The sequence below is a fragment of the Bos grunniens genome, chromosome 16 (assembly GCF_055505025.1).
Source record: "Bos grunniens cultivar Pamir isolate PY7600 chromosome 16, Bosgru_T2T1.0, whole genome shotgun sequence".
Classification (NCBI taxonomy): Eukaryota; Metazoa; Chordata; class Mammalia; order Artiodactyla; family Bovidae; genus Bos; species Bos grunniens.
In genome coordinates this window covers 27,122,839-27,148,351 of record NC_141180.1, presented here as the reverse complement: position 1 = coordinate 27,148,351, position 25,513 = coordinate 27,122,839, and positions in this window count along the sequence as shown.

The window sequence follows — 25,513 nt, the reverse complement described above, 5'->3', positions numbered from 1 at the left end:
TAAAAATGAGTAGTTGGGATATCTCTAACTTTGTGAGAAACACTCCAAAAATACACATTAAAAAAAAACTAGTTAAGTAAAAATCATATGCAATTCACTTTTTATTATGGGTGACATACGGAGGGTGAACAAACATACGCAAAACAAAGAAAGCCATTCAGTCACTAGCGCCACCTGGGAAGCCCCCATAAAAAATCCACCAACAATAAATGCTGGAGAGGGTGTGGAGAAAAGGGGACCCTCCTACACTGTTAGTGGGAACGTAAATTGGTACAGCCACTGTGGAGAACATTACTGCTACTGCTGCTAAGTCGCTTCAGTCATCATGTCCCACTCTTTGCGACACTATGGACTGTAGCCTTCCAGGCTTCTCTATCCATGGGATTCTTCAGGCACAAATATTGGAGTGGGTTGCCATGTCCTCTTCCAGGGGATCTTCCCAAACTCGGGATAGGGATCAAATCCACATCTTTGACATCTCCCGCACTGGCAGAGAGGTTCCTTACCATTAGTGCCACCGGGGAAGCCCAGACCACCAGGGAAGTCCCTTAATGCTAATCTCATCCAAAACACCCTCCAACTTGATACATACAATTAATCATCACAAAGATATAATAATACCGTAAAATGGCATCTGATCATGCTTAATAGAATGGAAATGTAGCATTGGTACTAAGTATATTATAATAATATTAGATAACAGTACAGCTAGAATGTAAAGAGCATCTTGATGAAAGTGAAAGAGGAGAGTGAAAAAGTTGGCTTAAAGCTCAACATTCAGAAAACTAAGATCATGGCATCTGGTCCCATCACTTCATGGGAAATAGATGGGGAAACAGTGGCTGACTTTATTTTGGGGGGCTCCAAAATCACTGCAGATGGTGATTGCAGCCATGAAATTAAAAGATGCTTACTCCTTGGAAGGAAAGTTATGACCAACCTAGACAGCATATTAAAAAGCAGAGACATTACTTTGCCAACAAAGGTCCATCTAGTCAAGGCTATTGTTTTTCCAGTAGTCATGTATGGATGTGAGAGTTGGACTATAAAGAAAGCTGAGCACCGAAGAATTGATGCTTTTGAGCTGTGGTGTTGGAGAAGACTCTTGAGAGTCCCTTGGACTGCAAGGAGATCCAACCAGTCCATCCTAAAGGAGATCAGTTCTGGGTGTTTATTGGAGGGACTGATGTTGAAGCTGAGACTCCAATACTTTGGCCACCTGATGCGAAGGGCTGACTCATTTGAAAAGACCCTGATGCTGGGAAAGATTGAAGGCAGGAGGAGAAGGGGATGACAGAGGATGAGATGGTTGGATGGTATCACCGACTCAATGGACATGAGTTTGGGTGGACTCCGGGAGTTGGTGATGGACAGGGAGGCCTGGCGTGCTGCGGTTCCTGGGGTCGCAAAGAGTCGGACATGAGTGAGCGACTGAACTAAACTGAACAGCTAGAATTTTTTTTTTCCTGTCAGTGATTTTTATATTGGAGGCCATGCTTGCAGATAAACTTGGTTTTTCACAGACCTACAGTATTTCTCCTTAAAATATAGCATGAAATACTTGCTGTTGAATCTTCTGCACTCTGTTACACTTTGTTCTTTATCCGTGCATGTGAACTTCTAAGTGAGGATTATTTTATGAAAAGGAAAAAAAAATGCATTAAATAAAAAAAAAGACAAGCTTCATCATGTTTATACCTCTTTTAGCATTTTCACATGTTTAGCTACAATTTAACATGTGCAACTCAGACAAGTCTTGATGTGAAGTTTGGGAAAATTTGTTATTGCTTTGGAATATTTTATAACACACATTAAGAAATGTATTTCTACTAAAGCACTTACAAATTCCTAGAGGAAAGTTCTTTTTTTTCCAGCATGCATGTGCACACACACAGCATTTATTAGGAAAAATATTATATGAAATTGTATCTAAAAGCAAAAACAAGAATACAAATAAATAGAGCACCAATTGTAGAATTATTTACTCTTAAGTAACTTTTTTCTTTTGAAACTCCATAGGAACAGAACCTGATGTACCTTACCCTGTTTTTCCTTTCACTTTGCCTTCTTTGTCTGATTTTATCCCCCTGTTCTCGTTTAGATTAACCGAGCCAGAATCATGACAAAGTTGCTAACTCTATCACTAAACTGACCAGATGTTGAAGTGAGGTTTACTTAGTGAAGATTCATCCATTCACTCAGCATCAATTTAATGAGAGCAAGACAGACCCTGGTCCTGGCTCTATGGGAGTGGAACTCACAGGCAGTGGATTAAGGCACAGTCTGCTCTCCCGAAAGTGAGGATCACTAACTAACCTTGCAGCTTTGTCTTCTTTATTCCCTCTGACTCATCCCTACCCCCACTCCATATTGCTTTCCTTCCCAGCTCTTCTTCTCCCAAGAACCCCTCTCCTGTGGGTCCACGTGCTCACATCCTATTCTGTCTTCACCTGCCTGTTTGTGAGCCATTCCCTGGTCCTTCCTCATCCCATGGTGGAGAGAAATCCCGCCCCTTCCACCCCCATCTCTAAACTCCCTGTACTTCCCAGGGCTAATGGCCTGCTTTTATCACATTTACACCTTCCTACCTTGTAATTCTAATTATCAGTATACATGTCATTCTGTCTCTCTAGACTATTAATTATCTCAGGACAGGGTCCAGGGCTAAGTTTAGTCCTGTCACAACACCTGTCACACAGTACATACAATAGATGGTACTGATGGGATTAGTAAATTACCCTCATTTAGTCAGATTTGAAAGTGAATTTGGGTGTAAACACCAACTTTCCAGTTCCGTAATGGTTTTCAAGGACAACTTTCATCCTGTCTTAAATCTTAGATATATAAGGATCTAATTAACCATATCTCAATCACATATGAAAGTCTGGATCCAGAACCTTGAGCTGAAAGGGTGAGGAACAAGCTTTTCAGGTCCCTGCCTTCTCCAGACCCATCTGACCTTCACAGAGACAATAATGAAATGCCTCTCAGCCTGGATGGTTATCTTCCTTGTGTGCAGAAATCCACCCCTCCCAACCCTCTCCTTCACATCTTAAAATGTACCCTCCTCTGCTCTGCTCTCCCAAGCATCTGCTCCCATCTCCCCATCCAGCCTTAGTTCCCCACACATGCAAACATAGTGAGTGACAGTTTACACATTTCCTCAAATTCATCATGCACCTGCCTCACTTCGACACTACTGCTCTTCAGAATGTTCTTCCCTCGCTCACTGCTTTGGAGTGTCCCCAGCCATCAAGATTCAACTTACTGCCTTCTCCCTCTCTTCCTCTTCTTACTCTTCTTCTTCTTCCTTCCTTCCCCTCCTCCTTCTTTTTCCTCTTCTCTTCCTCACCCTCCTTATTCTTTTTCTCCTCCTCCTTCTTCTTCCTGCCTTCAACTTACTGCTTTTCTTGATCCCCAGGTGGAAGCCCTCTTTGGATCCCCTGGAATGTGTATCTCTTCTAAACCACCCTTGTGTTAGCATACATCCTCCAGTTACTTGGTATATATGTCAGTCTGTCCCCAGGAAGCTATTAGAAGCAGGACGGTAGAGACTGCGAGTTACTTACCTCTGTAATATGGAGAGCCGGCTCTAGTTCTCAGGGCTGTTTTGGACTCTGCACTTAGCTAGTCCTGGGTTTGCATCCTACCTCCACCACTAATTGGCTGGATGATCTTGGACAAACCACTCAACCTTTCTAGGCCTTGGTGAATAACAAGAATAATACCAAAGGTATAATCATAATAATGATAAACTTGCCTCAGCAGGGGGTAGTGAAGACAGAGATAATGTATATGAAGTATTTGTCACCACGTCTGTCACATACTAGCAAGATGCTCACCAGAGATACCCTTTCTATCTCCTCTGTATCTGTCACTGTGCCTTACCTATATATAGTAGGTACTCAAGCATGTTTGTAGAATGAATAAATGAAAGATGACATGACGAGTTCAGTGTAGTGTGAAAATGAACCTGAAGAGTGTCCCTCACTCTGATGCAGAGAAAGAAACTAGATGCAGCTGAAGTGGACATTATACCTTGCCAAAGTAATAAAAATAAGGGAAACAATTTATTCTTATTCTCTCAGAACTTCAGAGAGAAAAGTATTTGAAGGTAAAATTCATTTAAAAAAATCTTAACAATCAAATTCAAATGGCTCATTTGAAATTGAAAGTGAAAATCTCTCAGTTGTCCTGTCTGACTCTTTGTGACCCCGTGGACTATACAGTCCATGGAATTTTCCAGGCCAGAGTACTGGAGTGGGTAGCCTTTCCCTTCTCCTCTTTACCAGCTGAGCCACAAGGGAAGCCCAATGGGTCATTCAATGTCCCTAATATGACCTACTCTTCTTTTAAAAATAGAAGATTTGTTTCTTTGGCTGCACTGGGTCTTTGTTGCTGCGGGAGGGCTTTTTCTGGTGGTGGTGAGTGGGGGCTATTCTTGGTTGTGGTGCGTAGCTTCTCACTCCAGTGGCTTCTCTTGTTGGAGAACACGAGCTCTAGTCACGTGGGCTTAGAAGTTGCGGCTCTAGGGCTCTGGAGTGTGGGCTCAGTTGTTGTGGCCAGACATAGATCAATAAAATGGAATTGAGAGTCCAGAAATAAGCCCATATATTTATGGTTAATTGATTTTTGACTCAGGTGCCAAGCAATACAATAGGGAAAGAATAGTCTTTTCAACAAATGGTGCTGAAACAGTGAACATGTGCTCAGTCACTCAGTCATGTCCAACTCTGGGTGGTCCCATGGTCCATAGCCCACCAGGCTCCTCTGCCCATGGAATGTTCCAGGCAAGAATACTGGGGTGTCATTTGCTTCTCCAGGGGATCTTCCTGACCCAGGAATCAAATCCACATATCTTGCATCCCCTGCATTGGCAGGCGGGTTCTTTACCACTAGGGCCACTTGGGAAGCCCAGCACAACTGAAAAGCCACAGGCTAAAGACAGAAGTTGAACCCCTACCTCTCTCACCAAACACAAAAATCAGCTCAAAATGGATCAAATGATCAAATATCTAAATGTAAGAGCTAAAACCGTAAAGGTTTTAGAAGAAAATGTAAGAGTAAATCTTCATGAAATGAAACTTGAGTAGATGGTTTTATAGACATGACAACAAAAGAAACTAAAGGAAAAAAAAAAAGATAACTTGGACGACATCAAAATTTAAAACTTGTGTCCATCAAAAGCACACTGTCAGGAAAGTACAAAGGCAACTCAGACAAAGGGAGAAAATATCTGCAAATCATATATCTGGTAAGGGTCTAGAATCCAGAAACGTATACTCAACAATAAAGAGAAAAATAGCCCAGTTTTTCAAAAAGGCAAAAGACTTCAAGAGACTTTTCTCCAAACAAGACTTTTAAATGGTCAATAAGCCATGAAAAGCTGTTCTACCTAATTAGTCATAGGGAAATGCAAATCAAAACCCCAGTGAGATACCACTTTATACTCTCCAGAATGGCTATCGTCAAAAAGACAGACAATAACAAGTGTTGGCAGGGAGCAATTAGATCAATGGGAACCTTCATACATTGCTGGTGGGACTCGAAAATGGTGCTGCAGCTTTGGAAAACTGTTTGTCAATTCCTCAAAAGTTAAACACAGAGTTACAATAGGACCCATCAATTCCACTCTTAGATATATATCCAAGAGAATTGAAAACATATGTCCACACAACAATTTGTACATGAATAATCAATACAGCATTGTGTGTAATATCCAAAAGTGCAAACCACCCATCAAGTAATGAACGAGTAAACAAAATGTGTTGTAATTCATACAATGGAATATTGTTTAGTCATAAAACAGAATGAAGCACTGATGAATCTTGAAAATATTAGGTGAAAGAAGTCAGACACCAAAGATCACATTTGTGTGCTTTCATTTATAATATATATTCAGAATAGGTAAATCAAATTCATAACACAGAAATCTGATTAATGTTTGCCAGGGTTAGGGGGAGAGAGAAAAGGGGAGTAATTGCAAATAAGCATGGGATTTCTTTGGGGGGTGATGAAAAATATCTGGAATTCGATAATGGGAAGTAATTGCAAATAAGCATGGGATTTCTTTTGGGGGTAATGAAAAATTTCTGGAATTCGATAATGATGATTTACAACTTTGTAAATATGCTAAAAATCACTGAATTTTGAACTTTAAAGAAGTACAGTATGTGAATTATATCTCAACTTTTCAGTTGTAAAGACAGTCAGATGTCTGTCATTGACTTACATACTTTGAGCGTAGTGTGCAATAAAATGAACAGGAAGTACTCTGGAAAATACCAACAGCAAACGTATCCCAGACGACTCTGAAAAGAATGCTAAGTGAATACATTTCTTTGATCTGCAGAGTGTCAAAATGGCAAGATAATACAGGCTGCTCTTTCTTTCCTCCCAAAACCAACCTTGGAGAAACTATTGAAAAATGAACAAGCCACAAAGATGTGGCTTCCATAAAGTAAGAACAGAAAATAGTAACAAAAGGTTGGAAACTCTGGCTAAAACCTGTCTTGATGTGGTTGTGGGTATATGCGATTCTGGATGGTGGAAGCTGCAGTGTCACTAAGGGATCACGTGGGAGGAAAGATTTCAAAGTTCTGTTCTCAGTTCTTCCCCGAAATGCTCTTAAACAATGATTATCTCCCTTTCCCTGTGGAAATTCTGGGTCACTGGTGTTTAAGGGTACCACAAGTCCCTGCTGGGCTGAAGCATTGATGTATATGATATGTATGCATATATATGTAACACATACAGATATTTATACATCTTGAATTTATTAATTGCAGTTTTTGAATTTTCAGATCTTTGCTCAGCATAATATACAGTGAAAGAGAAGGGACCAAAAAAAAAAAACCCCATCTTTTTCTTGCATATTTTCCAGTACATAAGGAAAAAATATCCAAAAAAGTAGACCATGAATTAGGCCATAAAAGAACCCTCAATAAATTCCAAAGGAACCAAGATCACATACACCATATTGACCAAGTTCTTCAGCCATAATGCAATTAGAATTTCAGAATGCAGTATGACTACAAAAATACCATATGTCTGGAAAACTGTATCTTAAAACAATCTATAGGATGCAGAGGAAATGAAAAACGGAAATTAAGAAATTCTTAGAACTGAATGATAACGAAAACAGTTCTCCATAAACTTGATAATCCAATAAAGACCATTTCTATCATGATTGGTGCTGTGCTTAAGTAGGATATTCCACAAGCTGGAACCTCTTACCTGAAGATGAAATGGCATGGTCCTTAACAGTAAGTCCATAAGGGATTTGGATTTATAAGGAGACCAAACTGTGGGGCATTTCTCTTTCTTTGGTCACCACTTCCTATACAATATTACAAACCTCTGTCCATAGTTCAGAGAAGGCAATGGCACCCCACTCCAGTCCTCTTGCCTGGAAAATCCCATGGGCGGAGGAGCCTGGTAGGCTGCAGTCCATGGGGTCGCTGAGGGTTGGACACGACTGAGCGACTTCACTTTCACCTTTCACTTTCATGCATTGGAGAAGGAAATGGCAATCCACTCCAGTGTTCTTGCCTGGAGAATCCCAGGGACAGAGGAGCCTAGTGGGCTGCCGTCTATGGGGTCACACAGAGTCGAACACAACTGAAGCGACTTAGCAGCAGCAGCAGCAGCTGTCCGTAGTTCTTCAGGCACTCTGTCTACCAGATCTAATCCCTTGAATCTATTCATCGCCTCCAATATATAATCATAAAGGATGTGATTTAGGCCATACCTGAATGACCTAGTTATTTTCCCTACTTTCTTCAGTTTAAGCATGAATTTTGTAATAAGGAGCTCCAGTTCTTGTTTTTGCTGACTGTATAGAGTTTCTTCATCTTTGACTACAAAAAACCATAATCAATCTGATTTCAATATTGACCATCTGGTGATGTCCATTGTAGAGTCATCTCTTCAGCGGTTGGAAAAGCGTGTGTGCTATGATCAACGTATTCTTTTGACAAAACTCTGTTAGCCTTTGCCCTGTTTCATTTTGTACTGTATGGCCAAATTTGCCCTGTTATTCCAGGTATCTCTTGACTTGCTGGACTTCCCTCGTGGTTCAGACTGTAAAGAATCTGCCTGCAAAGAAGGAGATCCAGGTTTGATCCCTGGGTCTAGAAGATCCACTGGAGAAGGGAATGGGTACCTCTCCAGTACTCTTGCCTGGAGAATTCTTGCCATGGGCAGAGAAGCCTAGCATGCGACAGTCCATGGGGTCGCTAAGAATCAGACATGACTGAGCAACTGAAAAACAACAAAAATCTGGTGCACGTGGTTCAAAAGTTAAGTGTTTGCTTTTTTCCCCTGAAAAACCAATACTTTTCTATACTCACTGAAGAAATAACTCATTGATGTATTGTTGAAAATAATCTTAATATCACATCCAAATGCTTCAGGCAACAGGAAGAAATGGTTGCTATACCAACAGCAACTGAAAAGGGGACAGGAATTCACACTCGGCTCCTTCCCAAGCGGAAATGGGAATCTTCCAGAATGAATGTGACATTCTGGTTGTGGTAGCCTGGGAATGAGCCCTGGAAAGTAGCTTTCCTGGGAGACCTGCCCGTGATTTCTGATCCTTGTTCTAGCTTGTTCAATACACTCCGAGTGAGCCACCCACTGCCATTCTCAACAATGCAAACTATTAGTCAGGAACTTCTCATTTAGTGTATGAACTGGACAAGTGTTATTTTTCCCTGCCAGACATTAGGCCCCACTTTTGATATTAATTTGCTGTTGTTGTTCAGTTGCTCAGCTGTATCCAATTCTTTGCACCCCATGGACTGCAGCACACCAGGTCTCCCTGCCCTTCACCATCTCCTGGAGCTTGCTCAAACTCATGTCCTAAATGTTTTGTGGGAAATTGCCCTTCCTTGCTCCCAGACCATGTCATTCATGTAGCTGCCATACCAATTTGAAGGATGGTGAGGAATCTAGGCCTGCCCAGTGGGTTCCTGCATTTCCTGGGACAGACATTGTTTTAGATCTAGGAGGATGAGTCTGTCATGGATCTGCCCTTCAGGAGATTTTCTACGGTTTATTTCTTTAAAAACAATTTTTTTTTGGCCTACAATGCAGCATGTGGAATCTTAATTCCCTGACCAGGGAGCGAACCTGTGGTCCCTGCAGTGTAAATGCAGGGTCTTAACCACTGGACCACTGGAGAAGTTCCCTTTTTGGGGGCAAAATTTTTGTTGAAGGAGATATTTTCTGTCCTTTTGGAAATATAGACAATAAGGTATGTATATTAATATATTATGCGTATATCATGTGATACTTTACATAATAAGGTATGTAAGTCTAGAGTAGCTTGGGGTCATCTTTCTTGCCTTATGGACAGAGGGCCTAGAATTAAGGTAACACACGGAAAATAAAACCAAAAAGAAAAATGGAGTCAAGAGGTGAAGAGGGACTCGTTCTTGATTACTTCATTAAGGCACCTAGATCCAGTCATTCCTAAAATTGGAGTACCTCTGAACTTTCTGATTATGCAAGCCAATAAATTCTGTTTTTAGATTAAGCTAATTTGGGATTTATCACTGGCAAGAGAAAGTTGTTGTTGTTCAGTCACTCAGTCATATCTGACTCTTAGCAACCCCATGAACTGCAGCACGCCAGGCTTCGCTGTCCTTCACTATCTCCTGGAGTTTGCTTGAACTCATATTCATTGTATTGGTTTTGCCACTAGCCAATAAAGCAACTAATGAAAAATAGAAAAACAGAAACCGGTTGAATTTGGAGCCAGACTTTTGGCTCAACCTACCCATCATTAACATACTATGGATACCTTTTTATTTATTTATTTATTTATTTTGGATACCTTTTTAAAAGAAGGGACAGTGCTATTCTATTCACTGATATAAACAATTATTATTCTTTTTTTTTTTTTTTTTGGTTGTGCTGGGTTTTTGTTGCTGCACAATGACTTTCTCTCGTTTCAGAGAGTGGGGACTACCACTACAGGCCTCTCATTGCAGTGGCTTCTGTGGAGCACAGGCTCTAGAGCCTGAGAGCTTGGTAGTTGCAGAGCATGGGCTTAGTAGCTCTGTGGCATGCTGAATCTTCCTGGACCCGGGATCAAAGCCACATCCCCTGCAGGCAGATTCTTATCCCCTGTGGCACCAGAGAAGTACAAAAATGAGTATTATTCTTAATTTTAGAAATGTGCCTTATTTTGTTTACAACATAAAGAACTATAATAAAATTTAAAATATGCTGAATTTTAAAATAAATTTGGAGAGCTGTCTGTACACCAAAAAGCCATTAAACGTCCTACAGGTGCTGCTAGTTTGAGAAACCCAGGCTGAAGTTTTCCCCCTGTGTCCCATCCCCTTCCACAGTGGATTTACAACATTCCAGTTCTATTTGGAGGTATGTCTTTTGTACCCCTTTTCAGGACGCCTGTTGAAAAAAATTTTAACGGGATAAGACTTTCTTTTATGTAAACACATTGGTCCTTTTGCTGGTTTATGGGCAAATATTTTGGTTGCTCTTCTGTACTTCCATCTTGAAATTGGTCATAGATCACACTGTCTGCTCCTCTGAGAAGGGTGTTATAAAGAAAAGACTACAGGACTTAGAAAAGGAACACGTTTATTAAAAACCGAGCATCTTTGTATGCATGAGTGACTTTTGGAGGGCGAGACCAGATTACATATCAATATTTACATGGAAAGAGTAAAAGTACCATCACACTTAATGAGAATCTTAAACTTCTTGCTGTCACTCTCATTTGCACTTGAAAAGAGCTGTCAGTCAGAAATTTTTTTTCCCCCTTTGGTTACCGGAGAGATGATTCTCTTGGAAGGATATATATTTCTTTTTTAGGCTGCAACATGCTTTGCAACTTAAAAGTGCTCATCTTCTTGAAATCATGTGGGGTTCAATTTTCAAGCCTTGAATTAGAGGGATATTGCCCTGGATAAAAATATATCCACAGGAAAGGATTATTTGCAATTCAGAAATGTTAGCCTTGTTCGTTTGGTGGAAGCCAAGTAAGTTGGGACTGATATGGTAATCTAGTTTATAGTTTTTAAAACCATATTTGTCTTGGTTAAAGTAATGCAAAGATGAGCCCTTTCCCTGACAGCTCAGCAGGTCTCCCAAGCTGTGACTGCCCAAATGGTAGAGACTGACAAAAAAAGAGAAAATCAATTCTATTGCACAGTGAAACCTATTGCTGAGCTTTCTTATTAAAAAAGAGAGGAAAGAGCAAGTGAACCCCAGGACTCCTGAACACATCTGTAAGGTGTGAAAAGCAGCAAGGAATCTAAATCAAACTGAATTTAGATTTCTAAGAGAAGCCCACACCCCACCTCCCCACCAACCCAGGGTTAAGACATTTAATTTGCCTATTAGTAGAATTGCCATGCTCTTTCTTTGTCTTTGCTTTAACATCGACCATCAGATGTATTTCTTTTTCCCCCTAGGGGTATGCTTGGTATTTCAGTTCTGAATTTAGTTTGCCTTGGCTTTGCCAGCTCCTTTTGGCAGGCGGCAGTCACAGGTGGCTGGGTGCCTGAAGCACCAAGCCTTCCCACCTGGCCCTCCTCCCTAGGTTTCCATTATGGACTCCTTGGTTAGCTCTCAGGCTGAACAGCCCCAGACTCTGTGCCTAAGTCACATTTGCTTTGCTCTGAGTTCCCAAACATGGTGCAGCACTGATAATAACCTCTGCTCTCAGCTGTCCTGAAAAAGGAAAGGAACAAACACTGGGGATCCCTGCCTCTCATCACTCTGGGGCCGGGGTGCTCCTATTTCCTACCCAGCCTCTTGTTGGTGTGCACACTGGGAAGTGATGCCCCACACCCCTCCCCTGGGCTCCACATGGTGGGCATGGACTAAGATTTCCTTCAGGCATCATCCGCGTCACAGCCCCCTCCCTGTCTTAAGTCAAGGGAACAGTTTTGGTTTTGTTTTTTTAATGCATTTATTTTCATTTTATTTTTGGCTATGCTGTGTCTTCATTGCTGCACAGGCTTTTCTCTAGTTGCGGCGAGTGGGGACTCGTCGTCATCGCAGTGCAAAGGCTTCTCATTTCGGTGGCTTCTCCTGTTGTGAAGCACGGGCTCTAGCACACGCAGACTTCCGTAGTTGCGGCGTGTGGGCTCGGTAGTTGCAGCTCCCCAGGTTCTAGAGCACAGGCTCAATAGTTGTGTGGCACTTGGATTTAGCTGCTCCGCGGCATGTGGGATCTTTCCAGACTGGGGATCGAACCCGTGTCTCCTGCATTGACAGGCAGATTCTTTACCACCAAGCAACCTCGGAAGCCCCAAGGGAACAGTTTTGAATGCTCCCATTTCATGGCTCTTTGAACTAATAGGGTGATGTGATATAGTGGAAACATGCTGGGTTTTGTGAGGTTTCACCCAATTTTGTGACTTTAAGCTACTTAACCACAGTTCCCAGTTGGCAAGATCTTTGTGAGGACCAAAAATAATGTATTCAAGGCTTCAGGGACCTGGTGGTACTCGGACTAGAGGGTCAATTTCTTTTTTATTTTTTTAAATTATTTTTTTCATTGAAGGATAATTACTTTACAGAATTTTGTTGTTTTCTGTCAAACCTCAACATGAAACAGCCATAGGTATACGTATATGCCCTCCCTTTTGAACCTTCTTCCCATCTCCCTCCACATCCCACACCTTTAGGTTGATACAGAACACCTGTTTGAGTTTCCTGAGCCATACAGCAAATTCCCATTGGCTCTCTGTTTTATATATGGCAATGTAAGTTTCCATGTTACTCTTTCCATACATTTCACCCTCTCCTCCCCTCTCCCCATGTCCATACGTTTATTCTCTATGTCCGTTTCTCCATTGCTGCCCTGTAAATAAATTCTTCAGTACCATTTTTCTATATTCTGTATATATGCATTAGAATACAATATTTATCTTTCTCTTCCTGACTTACTTCACTCTGTGTAATAGGTTCTAGGTTCATCCACCTCATCAGAACTGACTCAAATGCATTCCTTTTCATAGCTGAGTAATATTCCATTGTGTTTATATACCACAACTTCTTTACCCATTCATCTGTCAATGGACATCTAGCTATTTTTGATTCATATTCTAGCTATTGTAAATAGTGCTGCAATGAATAATGGGATACATGTGTCTTTTCCAATTTTGCTTTCCTCAGGGTAAATGCCTAGGAGTGGGATTGCTGGGTCATATGGTGGTTTTATTCCTAGTTTTTTAAGGAATCTCCATACTGTCTTCCATAGTGGCTGTACCAGTTTACATTCCCACCAACAATGCAAGAACATTCCATTTTCTCTACACCCTCCCCAGTGTTTATAGTTTGTAGACTTTTTGATGAGGGCCATTCTGACTGGTGTGCAGTGATATCTGATCGTAGTTTTGATCTGCATTTCTCTAATAATGAGTGATGTTGAGCATCTTTTCATGTGTTTATTAGCCATATGTATGTCTTCTTTGGAGAAATGTATGTTTAGGTTTTTTTTCCCACATTTTGATTGGGTTGTTTGTTTTTCTGGTATTGAGTTGTATAAGCTGCTTGTGTATTTTGGAAATTAATCCTTTATCAGTTGTTTCATTTGCTATTATTTTTTCCCATTCTGAGGGTTGTCTTTTCACCTTGCCTATAGTTTCCTTTGCTGTGCAAAAGCTTTTAAGTTTTAATCAGGTCCCACTTGTTTACTTTTGCTTTTATTTCCATTAGTCTAGGAGGTGGGTCATAGAGGATCTTGCTTGATTTATGTCATTGAGTGTTCTGCCTATGTTTTCCTCTAACAGTTTTATCGTTTCTGGTCTTACATTTAGGTCTTTGATCCATTTTGAGTTTATCTTTGTGTATGGGGTTAGGAAGTGTTCTAATTTCATTCTTTTACATGTAGCTGTCCAGTTTTCCCAGCACCATTTATTAAAGAGGCTATCTTTGCCCCATTGTATATTCTTCCCTCCTTCGCCAAAAATAAGGTACCCATAGGTGCATGGATTTATTTCTGGACTTTCTATCTTTTCCCATTGGTCTATATTTCTGTTTTTGTGCCAGTACCATACTGTCTTGATGACTGTAGCTTTGTAGTATAATCTGAAGTAAGGAAGGTTGATTCCTCCAGCTCCCTTCTTCTTTCTCAAGACTGCCTTGGCTGTTTGAGGTCTTTCATGTTTCCATATGAATTGTGGGATTTTTTGTTCCAGTTCTGTGAAAAATGTCATTGGTAATTTGATAGGGATCACACTGAATCTGTAGATTGTGTTTGGTAGTACAGTCATTTTCACAATATTGATTCTTCCTAGCCAGGAACATGGAATATCTCTCCATCTGTTTACATTGTCTTTGATTTCTTTCATTAGTGTCTTATAATTTTCTGTGTACAGTTCTTTTGTCTCCTTAGGTAAACTTATTCCTAGATATTTAATTATTTTTGTTACAATGGTGAATGGGATTAATTCCTTAATTTCTCTTTCTGATTTTTCTTTGTTAGTATATAGAGATGCAAGTGATTTCTGTATATTGATTTTGTATCCTGCAACTTTGCTAAATTCACTGATTACCTTTAGTAATTTTCTGATACTATCTTTAAGGTTTTCTCTGTACACTATCATGTCATCTGCAAACAGTGAGAGCTTTACTTCTGGATCTGGATTCTTTTATTTCTTTTACTTCTCTGATTTCTGTACCTAGGACTTCCAGAACTATGTTGAATAATAGTGGTGAAAGTAGACACCCTTGTCTTGTTTCTGATCTTAGGGGGAATGCTTTAAGTTTTTCACCATTGAGAATAATATTTGCTGTAGGCTTATCATATAGCCTTTACTATGTTGAGGTAGGTTCCTTCTATGCCCATTTTTTGAAGAGTTTTAATCATAAATAGTGCTAAATTTTGTCAGAGGCTTTTCCTGCATCTATTGAGATTATCATATGGTTTTTATATTTCAATTTGTTAATATGGTGTATCACATTATTGATTTGTATATATTGAAGAATCCTTGCATCCCTGGAATAAACACAACTTGATCATGGTACATGAGCTTTTTAATGTGTTGCTGAATTCTGTTTGCCAAAATTTTGTTGAGGATTTTTGCATCTATGTTCATCAGTGATGTTGGCCTGTAGTTTTCTTTTTTGTTTGTTGTCTTTGTCTGGTTTTGGTATCAGGGTGATGGTGGCCTCATAGAAAGAGTTTGAAAGTGTTCCTTCCTCTGCAATTTTTTGCAGGAGTTTTAGAAGGATAGGCATTAGCTCTTCTCTAAATGTTTAATAGAATTCTCCTGTGAAGCCATCTGGACCTGGGCTTTTGTTTTTTGGGAGATTTTTGATCACAGCTTCAATTTCAGTGCTTGTAATTGGGTTGTTCATAACATGTTTCTTCCTGGTTGTCTTGGAAGATTGAACTCTTCTAAGTATCTGTCCATTTCTTCCAAGTTATCCATTTTATTGCCATATAGTTGTTTATAACAGTCTCATAATCCTTTGTATTTCTGCATTGTCTGTTGTAACCTCTCCTTTTTCATTTCTAATGTTGTTGATTTGATTCTTCTCCCTTTTTTCTTGATGAGCTGGCTAAAGGTTTGTCAATTTTGTTTATCTTCTCAAAGAACCAGCTTTTAGTTTTATTAATCTTTACTATTGTTTCTTTCATTTCCTTTTCATTTATTTCTGCATGGATCTTTATGATTTCTTTCCTTCTACTAATTTTGGGGTTTTTTTTTCTTTGTTTGTTCTTCTTTTTCCAGTTGTTTTAGGTATAAATTTAGGTTGTCTATTCTATGTTTTTCTTGTTTTTTTGAGGTAGGATTGTATTGGTATAAACTTCCCTCTTAAGACTACTTTTGCTGCATCCCATAGGTTTTGAGTTGTTGTGTTTTCATTGTCATTTGTTTCTAGAAATTTTTTGATTTCCCTTCTGATTTCTTCAGTGACCTGTTGGTTATTTAGAAACATGTTGTTTAATCTTCATGTGTTTGTGTTTCTTACAGTTTTTTTTTCTTGTAATTGATATCAAGTCTCACAGCGTTGTGATCAGAGAAGATGCTTGAAATGATTTAAATTTTCTTAAATTTATGAGGTTTGATTTGTGACCCAAGATGAGGTCTATCCTAGAGAATGTGCCATGTGCACTTAAGAAGAGAGTGTATTCTTCTGCATTTGGGTGGAATGTCCTGAAGATATCAATGAGATCCATCTCACCTAATGTATCATTTAAGACTTGTGTTTCCTTATTAATTTTCTGTTTTGATGATCTGTCCATTGGTGTGAGTGGGGTGTTACAGTCTCCTACTATTATTGTGCTACCATCAATTTCTCCTTTTATGCCTGTTAGTGTTTGTCTTCTGTATTAAAGTGCTTCTATGTTGGGTGCATAGATATTTACAATTGTTATGTCTTCTTCTTGGATTGATCCCTTGATCATTATGTAGTAGCCTTCCTTATCTCTTGCAATCTTCTTTATTTTAAGGTCTATTTTGTCTGATATGAGGATTGCTACTGTAGCTTTCTTTTGCTTTCCATTTGCATAGAATATATTTTTCCATCCTCTCACTTTCAGTCTATCTGTGTCTTTAGGTCTAAAGTGGGTTTCCTGTAGACAGCATATGTATGTGTCTTCTTTTTGTATCCATTCAGCCAGTCTGTGTCTTTTGGTTGGAGCATTTAATCCATTTACATTTAAAGTAATTATTGATATATATGTCCCTATTTCCATTTTCTTAATTGTTTGGGGTTGATTTTGTAGATCTTTTTTCTTCTCTTGTATTTCTTGGCTGTATAAACCCATTTAACAGTTGTTGTAAAGCTGATTTGGTGGTACTGAATTCTGTTAACTTTGGCTTGTCTGAAAAGCTTTTCATTTCTCCATCAAGTTTGTATGAGATCCTTGCAGGATACAATAATCTTGGTTGTATATTTTTCCCTTTCAGTACTTTAAATATATCCTGCCATTTCCTTCTGGCCTGCAGAATTTCTGCTGAAAGATCAGCTGCTAAGTGTGTGGGGTTTCCTTTGTATGTTACTTCTTGCTTCTCCCTTGCTACTTTTAATATTCTTTCTTTGTGTTTAGTCTTTGTTAGTTTGATTAGTATGTGTCTTGGCATGTTTCTCCTTGGGTTTATCCTGTATGGGACTCTTTGTGCCTCTTGGACTTGATAGACTATTTCCTTCCCCATGTTGGGGAGATTTTCAACTATAATCTCTTCAAAAATTTTCTCATACCCTTTATTTTTCTCTTCTTTTTCTGGGACTCCTATAATTCAAATATTGGTGTTTTGATATTGTCCCAGATGTCTCTGGGACTATCCTCTGTTCTTTTCATTCTTTTTACTTTATTCTGCTCTTTAGAAGCTATTTCCACGATTTTATCTTCCAGCTCACTGATTTGTTCTTCTGCTTCAGATATTCTGTTATTGATTCCTTCTAGAGTATTTTTAATTTCAGTAATTGTGTTGTTTGTCTCTGTGTGTTTATTCTTTAATTCTTCTAGATCTTTGTTAATTGATTTACGTTTTCTACATTTTGTTTTCAAGTTTTTTGATCATCTTTACTATCAATATTCTGAATTCTTTTTCAGGTAGTTTGCTAATTTCCTCCCCATTTATTTGGACTTCTATGTTTCTAGTTTGTTCTTTCATTTGTTTAGTATTTCTCTGCCTTTTCATTATTTTCTTTTAACTTATTGTGTTTGAGGTCTCCTTTTACCAGGCTTCAGGGTTGAATTCTTTCTTCCTTTTTGTTTCTGCCCTCCTGAGGTTGGTCCAGTGGTTCGTGTAAGCTTCCTATAGGGTGAGATTTGTGCTGAGCTTTTGTTTGTTTGTTTTTCCTCTGATGGGCAAGGTTAAGTGAGGTGGTAATCTTGTCTGCTGATGATTGAGTTTTTATTTTTGCTTTGTTTGTCCTTTTGATGAGGTGTCCTGCACAAAGTGCTACTGGTGGTTGGGTGATGCTGGGTCTTATATTCAAGTGGTTGCTTTGTGTGAGTTCTCATTATTTAATACTCCCTAGGATTAGTTCTCTGAGCGACTGAACCAAACTGAACTGAGTCTAGAGTCTTGGAGTCAGTGCTCCCACTTCAAAGGCTCCATGGCTTGATCTCTGGTCAGGAATGAAGATTACACACATGGTGTGTTATGGCATTAAGTGAGATTAAGACAAATATCCAAAAGGGAGAAACCAAAGATGAACCCCAGACAAATGGCAGTTACAAAATCAGGCACATAATAATTAAAATAATGGAATATACACATACACATATACATCCATAATCACAGTCAAAACAGTACAACAAAAATAAAGTACAGTAGACTGGCCCGGCAAACAAAGGAAATCAAAAGTTATATTTACCGGTTAAGAAAAAAACTAAATCACAAACTAGAAAACAAAACTAAAACAAGGTGCCAAGTGGTGAATAAAGCAATGAAAACAGAACCAACAAATATGTTGAGAGGAAAGGAGAGAAAGAAAAGAAATAGATATGTAAGCTTAAATAAAGGTAGATGAAGAAGATTTATATACATTAAAGATTAACTGCAAGGGGAAAAGAATAGTAGGAAAGGCAAACAAAGGATAAATGTGGAACAAATATAATAGGTTCAAGAAAATTAAAAATTAGAATTATTAAAAAGAAAAAAGAAGAAGGAAAAAAGGCGGGGGGCGGGGTAGGGGGGGGGAGATGGAAAACTCCACAGAACTGCAAAAGCCCAATGTAAAGGCAGAGGTCCATAACAACAATAAAAAGTGTGACTGAATATACATGTATACATATACACCCATAAGCAAAATCAAAACAGTCCAACAAAAATAAAGTACAATATATTGACCCAGTCAACAAGGAAACCAAAAAGTATATCTACCAGACAAAACTAACTAAAACACAAACTGGAAAACAAAACTATAGCAAGGTGCCTGTCAGGGAGCAAAGCAATGAAAATAAAACTAACAAATATGTTGCTGCTGCTGCTGCTACTAAGTTGCTTCAGTCGTGTCCGACTCTGTGTGACCCCATAGACGGCAGCCCACCAGGCCCCGCCATCCCTGGGATTCTCCAGGCAAGAACACTGGAGTGGGTTGCCATTTCCTTCTCCAAACAAATATGTTGAGAGGAAAGGAAAGAAAGGATAGATATGCAAAGTTAAATAGAGGTGGATAAAGAAGATTTATATACATTAGAGATTAACTGCAAGAGGAAAAGAACAATAGGAAAAGTGAGCAAAGGAATAAATGTAGAAAAATAATAATAGGTTTAAAAAATTAAAATTAAAAAGAGAGAGAGATTAAAAAAAAAGGAAAACTCCACAGACCTGCAAAAGCCCAATGAAGAGGCAGAGATTTATAACAACAACAAAAAATGTGACTGAGAAAAAAACAAAAAGCTCAAAAGCTTAATTAGATTTCATAGTGCCAATAAAATTGACAACTATAACAGAGGGGGGATAAAAAGGAGGAAAAGAATCCAAAAGAATTTACAGAGCAAGTCAAAACGTAAGAATAATAAATGTCTTTCTTGAGTCACTGCTGTCAGAGTCCTTTCCCTCTCTGGGAGTCACAATCTGCCTCACTTCCCTAGGATGCCCTCCAACACTGTGCTGATCTCTGGACCTGCTGTGGGGGAAACTCGGATTCTAATCTGGTCCTACTCCTGTGTGTTCTTGCCTCCAATGTCCACAGCTGTCAGAACTAGCGTGTTTTCTTTTGTGGGAGCTCTCAATGCCTTTTATATATTCCATAGACAGATTCTGCCTAGTTGATCATGTGGATTTAATCTGCAGCTTGTACAGCTGGGGGGAAGGTTTTGGATCTTCTTCATTAGCCACTCTGTCCCTGGGTTTCAATTGTGGTTTTATTTCCACCTCTGCATGTGGGTCGTCACTGGGGTTTGCTCCTGAGGCTGCCCTGGAGGACTTGGGTTTCCCCTGTGAGGGCCAGGTGTGGAGGTGGTGCAGCTACTTGAATCGCAGGGGTTTGGGCAGAACTAGGTACTCAGGGGAGTTGGCGGCTAGGGCAGCAGGAAATATAGTGCTCTGGAAGGATATGGCAACCAGTATTGGCCAATATGTTCCAGTATTCTTGCCTGGAAAACCTGACAGAGAAGCCTGGCAGGCCACAGTCTACAGGGTCGCAAAGAGTGGAACATGACGGAAGCGACCCTGCGCGCATAGAAGGAAGATTTTTTTTGCCTGTGGCAGCTCTGCGCCACTGAGAGTTGAGCATGAAGGTGGCACAGCTCCTTGGCTTGTGGGGCCCCTGGTGGTGCCAAGTGTGCAGGACAGACTGCCTCTGCCGCAGGAGTTATGGCCCCATGAGTCTTTTTTGAGCCTCTTGTAGCTGGTGATCAGAAGGCCTCTTGGGCCAGTCTTTCTCTGTAGTTCCACCCGTTCACGCACTTAGAGGGCTCCCTTGCCTGGGGTCCTTCCCTGTTTTTCTGCACGTCAAACACTTAAAGGGGCACCCTGGGTGGGGTCCTACTCTGTAGTTCAGCGCCAGCCTCTCTATTGTTCAGCTGCTGGTGCTGGTGTGTGGGGAGAGAGACGCTATGGTGATGGCTCCACCCGCTTTGTGTGACTCAGCAGTATTGTTTTGCTTCCATCGCTGCCCAGCCTTCCTCCACAGGCATTTCCCACTACAATCTCCTCTCTCACATCCCCTTGATCATCCCCTGGATCCATCTCTCCGAAGTCAAGCCCTTGCCCTGGGATTGCTCCACAATCCCTAAACTCCAGGTCCCAGCTGCTATGCCTTCCAGGGGACCTGCATCCCTGTCTGAGGTTTGTATAGCTGCGGCAAGGACTGTCCGATTCTCATTCCATTTAGGCTGCCACAGATCAGCTGTTGCACTCTCAGCTTTAAATGGTTCTCCCCAGAATCAGACAATTGCCCTCGTGTGGGGATCAGACCCATGCTTCAGTTCCCTCACCTACCAAGGGCAGGTCCAGTCTTACTAACACTCCTGTTTTTTCCCCTAGTTCCTTGTCCTACCTAGTTTTACATGGTTCTATATATTCTTTTCTGCTGGTCAGGTACTCCTGTCGGCTCTCAGCTGGTGTTCTGCATGCACTTCTGTGTCTAAAGGTGTATTCCTGATGTATCCCTGGAGAGAGATGTACTCCCATGTCCACCTACTTCTCCTCCATCTTGTTCTCTCCATGTTTTTTTCTTTTTAAAAAATTATTTATTTGGCTACAATGGGTCTTAGTTGCGGCACATGGAATCTTCATTGTGTCATGTGGATCTTTCCTTGTGTCGTTCGGACTATCTAGCTGTGGCGCCCCAGCTCAGTAGTTGTGACACACGTGGCTTAGTTGTTCTACAGCGGGTGGGATCTTAGTTCCTTGACCAGGGATGGAACCCACGTCCCCTACATTGCAAGCCCAGTTCTTAACCACAGGACCACCGAGGAAGTCGCCTGGAGCATCAGTTTCATGAGCACTGGTTTTTGTTTTGTTATTTTAAGAGGCAGAAATGATACTGACTTGACTTTTTAAAAATTTCTACCCCTAGGGCACTCACTGACGGAGCCGTTTGAACTTGATCCTCCTAACCTGGAACGTTCCTTCCTTTATGTGCAGCCGTTTACGCGGAATGCTACGCCCCCTCGTGGCCAGCTAGAGAGTTGCAGCTAATTTCCGTTTTCTCTTATTCAAGTATTTAAAAGATGCGTATTCATTGGAAGGACAGATGCTGAAGCTGAAGATCCAGTACTTTGGCCACCTGATGCGAAGAGCAAACTCACTGGAAAAGATCCTGATGCTAGGAATGATTGAGGGCAGGAGGAGAAGGGGGCGACAGAGGATAAGATGGTTGAATGGCATCATCGACTTAACGGACATGAGTTTGAGCAAACTCCAGGAGAGTGTGAGGGCAGGGAAGCCTGGTGAGCTGTAGTCCATGGGGTCGCAAAGAGCCGGACATGACTGAGCGACTGAACAAAAAAACAACAAAACATGCAGTATCACTTCCTGACCTAATGGTGGGAGGTGTGTAAAGAGAGGGTTAAGGTCACTGGAGATGAGATACAGAGGTTGCCTTCAAAGATAAGGTAACCAGTCAACCCGGTTTGCCTGGAACTGAAGGATTTCTTGGGACCCAGACTTTCTGTTCCAAAGTCCAGCAAGTCCTGGACAAACCAGGACACATTTGTCCTCCATGGTTTATCCCATTCACTGTTGCTGCATGGAAACAGGCCTCTACCGGTGTTAAAATACAGGGCTCGCAGTTTACCTGGGAACAAAGATTAAGCAAAGTCTGGAGAATGGTGCAGTTTCTGGAAAGGGCAAGGCATCTGATCAGAGGCAAGCTGGGTGAAGATGTTACATAAGGATAGTAGGTTCTTCAAATACGTATGAACATCGAGTGCTGGACATTGTGATTGGCTTGGTCTCAGTCCCTTTAGGATGGGTCTTTACCTAGGGAAGCCCTGTGTAGATTTATGAAAAATTGGTTACCTCTTCTCGTTTAGCAAGATTATTTAAAGGTGATTTTTCTTTCTACCATTGCATCCCACAGAGACAAACTGGGAAACTCAAGTTGCCCTTTTCATCCTCCAGTGCTCTGCTGATTTAAACAGTACAAACAAATCGCAGATTAATATTCTTTAACTAATCGCTGGAAGCTAAGAGAATAATTATGATTTAGTCATGCAGGGTAGAACAGAAGTAAAGAAAGGCACTGTGCACAACGGAAATTGGAAGGGAAACTGAGAAGGGAGAGACTGGAGTCACCTGGGCTGGCAGTGGGCCGGGACCACACAGCGAGCTCCCACCCACCAGGTGCAGCTGTCTTAACCAGTGAACCAGAGTGACCTTCCGGCCTTTTTAATCACTTTTCAAATTAGCAAGCGCCGCCTCTGTTGGTCCTGGGAGGTAGCCTTTGTCCAGACTTGTCCAGTTTAGTCCCCCCCAGGGAGTCAAAGCAGATCAGCTGACACGGTAAACGGCTATTTACTTCAAGACTTTGGTGTCTCCTTTCTGCAGCAGTGCTGCATACAGAAAGCTCTCAGGTTGTCATTATTATTAACAGTGGTTTTCACCTGGGGGGTGATTTAGTCAAATGGGCATGTTTGACAATGTGTGGAGACATTCTGGTTGTCACAACTTGGTGGGTGATATAGGCATCTAGTGGGGCTTTCCAGGAGACTGGGTGGTAAAGAATCCACCTGCCAATGCAGCAGGCATAAGAGATGCAGGTTCAATCCCTGGGTTGGGAAGATCCCCTGGAGGAGGAAATGGCAACCCACTCCACTATTCTTGCCTGGAGAATTCCACGGACAGAGGAACCTGGTGGGATACAGTGCATGGGGTCGCCAAGAATAGGATTCAACTGAGCACACACACACATCCATATCCAACAGGCATCTAGTGTGTAGGGCTAAGGACAATGCTAAACATCCCATGATGACAAGACGGCCCCTATGATTGGGAAGCATGTAGCCCCAAACACCCATAGTGCTGAGGCTGAGGAACCCTGCAGATGTCATAGAGGGACATGTTCTTCTGGTCTCATTTTTCTCCAAAACAACTAATTTAAACTTTCATGTTGCGGCAATGGAATGGTGTTTGCGCTTTTCCGGAAATGTTCAACAAAAGCAAAATGTAGAATATGGTGAGTGTGATATGATAAGACTGATAGTTTCATCGATTTTGGGGACCAATGGAAAGAAATGAACTAACTCTGTTATTGTAAACTTGTGTGTGTGCTTAGTCAGAAGTATTTGAACTATAAACCAAAGTATAAAATAGCTATTTATGATTCCAGGCTAATATATGTCAATGGGGAATAATACATAAATCTATTTGGGTTAGAGGATGAGCAAGGTTTTTAAATTTATTTTTTTTTAATTCCTGTTAGAGGGAATTCCCTGGCAGTCCAGTGGTTAGGACTCAGAACTCTTATTGCTGAGGGCCCGAATTCAATCCCTCTTGGGGAACTAAGATGCTTGCATCCCACTGGGCCAAAAAAAAAAAAAAAAAAAAGTTGCCTGTTAGAGAAGCATTAGAACAGACTCTGGAGTCTGATGACATCCTACCTTATCTCTACCACTTCTAACTTTATCACCTGTGGCAAATCAGTCATCCTTCTGGAGCCTCTTTTTGTTCTGCGTGTGTAAAATGAAGATGGTATTGGTGTTCACACCATTTTTGTGCAAGAATTAAATGCGGTCATCGTGTAAATCTCTTACTCTGGTGCTAGCGTGATTTAGAAAGTAAAGACTATTTCCCTTTGCTGTGTATTGTTTGTCAGTTGATGGTCTTTCTTGCTGCTAAACTGTGAAGCCAGTAAGGACAGTTCTGAGGGTTTTATCTCTGAAAGGTCAGCATTCACCATACAGTGGTTTTATGTATTTATTATTTTTTCATTGGAGTATAGTTGCTTTACAATGTTGTGTTCTTTTCAGCTGTACAATGAACTGAATCAGCTATATATATGTAATTATTATTAATATATATTATTATTTTTTAAAAATTGGAGTATAGTTGGTGTTCTTTTCGGCTATACAATGAATTGAATCAGCTATATAAATATGTATATATACACACATGTATAGTCTCCCTCTTGGGCCTCTCTCCCACTTCCCTATCCCCCAGTTCCACCCACCTAGGTCATCACAGAGTACCGAGCTGAGTTCCCTGTGTGATGCAGTAGCTTCCCACTAGCTAGCTGTTTTACACACTGTAGTTAGTGTATGTCGATCCTAATCTTCCAGTTCATCCCACCCTCCTTCCCCTCTGAATCCACATGTCCTTTCTCTATGTTTACATGTCTATTCCTGCCCTGGAAATAGGTTCAGCTGTACCATTTTTCTAGATTCCACTTATACACCTTAATATATGATACAGATGAATAGATAAAGATGTGGTACATATCCGTCTTGAGTCATTTCAGCTGTGTCTGACTCTTGTGATACCATGGACTGTAGTTTGCCAGGCTTGTCTGTCCATGGGATTTTCCAGGCATGAATACTGGAGTGGGTTTCTATTTGCTTTTCCAGGGAATCTTTCCAACCCCGGGGACCAAACCCATGTCTCTTATGTCTCCTGCACTGGCAAGCAGGCTCTTTACCACTAGCGCCACCTGGAAAGACCAGGTGGTACATATATATACACAGACGAATGGATTAAGAAGATGTCATACATATATACCATGGAATATTACTCAGCCATAAAAAAGGAATGAACTATTGGATAATTTGTAGAGATGTGGATGGGCCAAGAGTCTGTCATACAGAGTGAAGGAAGTCAAAAAGAGAAAAACAAATACTGTATATTAACATATAGTTATTTTAAATAAGCACATGTTGAAAAAACAGATGAACCAGTGAGTGACGGGAGGTATGAATGTGATGGGAACTGTGGTCCTACTGACTGTAGACTCGGTGAACTGGGAGTCCTAGGCACTGGGGCTGAGGTAGGTGTGGAGGCATCAACAATGCAGGACTAACTGGAGGGAGAGCTGGGCTTGGCTGTGACTGTGATTAGTGATTCTCCTATTTTGGTCTTCAGGGAGGTAGGCAGGCTGCCTGACTCTTGGAGATGCAGAGTCT